Source organism: Erinaceus europaeus, chromosome 2, assembly GCF_950295315.1.
Source record: "Erinaceus europaeus chromosome 2, mEriEur2.1, whole genome shotgun sequence".
NCBI classification, from domain to species: Eukaryota; Metazoa; Chordata; class Mammalia; order Eulipotyphla; family Erinaceidae; genus Erinaceus; species Erinaceus europaeus.
The window spans coordinates 73,687,729-73,691,726 of NC_080163.1; the positions used below are offsets into that span (position 1 = coordinate 73,687,729).

The window sequence follows — 3,998 nt, forward strand, 5'->3', positions numbered from 1 at the left end:
TTTTCAGATCTCTAACTTCTTTCTTAGTTTTCTCTAATTTGTCCTCAATCTTGCTAATTCTATTTTCTGCCTCATTTATTCTATTCTCTCTCCCCTCTGTTGTTTTCTGTAGCTCAGCTATATTGTTACCCTATTCTGACACTGTATTAGCTTGTTCAACTAGTTGTGCTCTTACCTCAGCTATTTCAGTTTTCAGCTCTCTAATTACATCAAGATAGTTAGTGCTTTCTTTCAGTCTCATTTGTTGCTTCTGCATTTCTGATGACAATTCTTTCAAACTCTTTCCTCACTTATGTGACTAATTCCTCAACTAGTGTTTGGATATTGATCTCATTCTTCTGTGCTTCTAACTGGGGGGATTTCAGCTTGACTTTTGTTCTGGTCCATTTCTCCAATGTTTCTCCTTGGTTAAACCATTATTATAGTGTGTTATGAGGTCCTTCTCTAAGTATTTTTTAGTCCACTCTTGCCTGGATTGACTTGTGTCTAAGTAAGGTACTTAATGAGTTCACATTTATGGAAATTAATAGTTGTTTCAATGTTATCTCAATCCTTAAGTTGAAGCACAGTGGCTTAAAAATGTCTATTGTTCTTTTTCTTCCCTGTAGGCTACGGTAACCTGAGGGCTTTTTACCTATAAGTAGGTTATGACCAGCTATTTTTAAAATGATTTCTTGTATAAGTGGATAGATTTTTCCTGTCTCATCTTCAGCACTTATCGTGATAATGACACCCAAGTTATTATTTAAGCATTCACATCTCTGTACACCTCTTAGAGGAAGCCGACTCAAGTAACAACTGTAAAGAGAGTGGAGGGACTGCATTTTAGTCCTTTTAAACAAAATTATAAACTGAATAGGTTCTAGAATTTAGGCTTAACATAACCAACATAATCCCTTAGTGACTGATTCAGTGATATAACTAAATGGCCTAAACATTTGAAGCCCTGGATTTTTCCCCCTGCAGATGAGGGGAGAAAACATAGTCTTTCCTGTGGGGTTTAAATTGATAAGAACAGATACTACACTTGACCTTACCCAAAAGGCCAAAAAGTGATTCCCTGTAGGATTTAAATAAGAAATAAGATACAATAGGCCAAAGCCACCGTGCATGTAGTAGTGCATGTTGCAGTACACAAGGATCCATGTTCAAGGCCCTAGTCTCCACTTGCAGGAGGAAATATCATGAGTGGTGAAGTGGTTCTGCAGAAGGTATCCCTCTCTATTTTCCCCTTTCTTCTTATGTTATCTCTATCTCTATCAAAAAAAGATGAATGAAATTTAAAAAATAATACTAATGACCAATTTAACAATATTAAGGCAAAATATGTTGATGGAAACAAAACAAAGAAGATTTTTATCTAAATTTGGTAAACCACTAAGGCAAACTCACAAGGAATTTGTTCTACCTCTATAATCCAATCATTAAGCAATTTTTATATTGTTCTGAACTAAAGCTGAAATTTTCCCAGTGAATCTTTAAAAAAGAATCAATGGGCAATGAATAAAACAGAAAACCAATCAATCAATCAATCAAAGTCATTGTTCCAATAACTAAAATAGTGAGATATCACGCAATCTTTTCTCTGTCTCCATAGCTGTTTTAGGATTTGTTTTGTTAACTATCAACTGTCATCACTTAAGTAAAGACTGATATGATAATATTCTCAACCAAAAGTGGCTCATGACTGGCTAACACCAAGTATTATGTCACTTATGGGAAATGGGAAAATAAAAGATCAAATACCAAGAATAAAAGCTTAGCTTTGGGAGTTGGGCGGTAGAGCAGTGGGTTAAGCACATATGGTGCAAAGTGCAAGGACCAGTATAAGGATCCCAGGTTCAAGGCCCCAGATCCCCACCTGCAGGGGAGTCACTTCACAGGTGGTGAAACAGGTCTGCAGGTGTCTGTCTATCTTTCTCTCCCCTCTTTATCTCCCCCTCCTCTCTCCATTTCTCTTTGTCCTATCCAAGAATGCCAACATTAATAACAACAATAATAACTACAACAATAAAACAACAAGGGCAACAAAAGGGAATAAATAAATAAATAAACAAGCTTAGCTTTATTTGATTTTGGGGGGAATTATGTCCAAACACACCTCACCATGGCTCAGTTAGAAACTGAAGCATGCTAAAGAAAGTGATACACTTTGCAGACTAGAATACACCCATGTACAACAGACGATAACTGGTGACAAATGGCTCAATTGTCCAAACTTGTGATGTAGCAGCTACCTTCCATAGACAACCCATCTATAGCCTTGCCACCTGCCTATTTGGCCAATCTGTATAATTAATAAAATTGTCTCTTTATGGTAAATTTTCATGGCAAAGTAGGCTCTGACATATATAAAACTTTGTTGGGGGCACTGTAAGTTAATGTTTTATTCAACACAACTACAGTCATGCTAAGACTACATCAAATACCTTCCAAAATACCTCATAGAACATTGTCCCTAAATAATAATAATTTTTAAATGTCAAGTTTAACTATTAGGTTAAATTCATAAACCATAGGAATATAGATGGAATTTTAATAAAAACTCTAAATTACCTTGGTTAAATATTACACATAGTATATCACAATCATCGGTCAAGCTACTAATCCTCATCATTACATAAAGGAGGTAAGTTTTTCATTGATCCCAGAATGTAAGAGAACTTGGATAGAAAACATAAGGCTAGTATTCATGAGTAGAAAAAGACAAACTCTTCAAACACACATCACTTTTCCCTGACCAATACAGCTGAATTATTTTTTCTACTTAGTCAGTGAATGTTGGATAACTGGCATTTACTCAATCAGTAAATAAGTCAACAAGGAGATTCTACTAATAAGTGATAGAGTTCATCTGTAAGTCTGCCATGAAATCGAAGCACTGAGTGTGACATTAAAAGGAGAAGGATGTTGGTAAAGCAGACTTCTTGCTATGAAACGATAGAGTTTGACCTGCAAGTTAAAAGACAAAGGATTAAACTGAAAATAGCATGGAAAGTAAAATGGGGAGGTGGGGGGGGGCTGGAGGTCAAAATTCTGGCAACAGGTGCCACCCACTATGTAACTCCCAGTGCTATTCTGACTTGCTGTTTTACTTTCTGCCAGGGCAGCTGATACCGTTGTACAGATCAGGAGTGGTGTTTACACCAGAGGAGACCATCTGGAAATGCAATCAGAGACTTGAGCCTGGGGGATTATTAGACCTAGTCAAGCATGAAAGAAAGATTTGTACCCAGAGTTCTCTGGTTCTTTCATGACCTTAGCTCCCCACAGCTATAATTTTGGCCCCTTAATGTAACTAAATCAACTATAGTTACTTTCACAGGCACCAGTTGAGTCAATTATCATCAAAGAGTGAAAGGTATATTGAAGCAGGTAACAAAGAAGCAAAAGCAATGACTATTTTACAAAGAAAAACACTTGTTATTAATTACTGAAAAAACTAGGCTTTGTCACAAAAAAAAAATCTATGGAATAAGCACATATGAGTTATACTGTAAGTACACACTGCAAACAATGTGGCATTACTTTTTAATTTAACTATTATATTTTATTTATTAAATATTAAGGAAAGAATTTCATATGAGAAAGAAAAATGAAAGAAAGAAAGAAAGAAAGAGGGAGAGAGAAATGGAGGGAGGGGAGAGGGAGGAGGGAAGAGGCAGGAGGGAGGAAGGAAGGGAAGAAGGAATGAAGGAAAAAAGGAAGGAAGGAAGGAAGGAAGGAAGGAAGGAAGGAAGGAAGGAAGGAAGGAAAGAAGGAAAAGAGGGAGGGGAAAGAGAGCCAAATCAGTGCACCGCTCCGGTACATGCCATGCTGGGATTGAACAAAGAACCTCAAACATACTAGTCCAGTACTCTGCCAGTTAAACTATTTCCCTAGCCACAGGTTACACTGAAAATGCCCAGAGCCATATCTGAGAACTCACAGAAACTTTGGATTTTCCTGTTCTTACCAGTTCCCTGATAATAAATTTGGCAGTAACAGCCTTCATGGGC

The 3,998-nt window shown here is 36.9% G+C and overlaps 1 pseudogene; it reads right to left on the reverse strand.

The window, feature by feature from the left end:
- Nucleotides 1–855: 855 nt before the first annotated feature.
- LOC132537114 (U2 spliceosomal RNA) lies at nt 856–1,057 on the reverse strand (annotated as a pseudogene).
- Between the last annotated feature and the right edge of the window lie 2,941 nt (nt 1,058–3,998).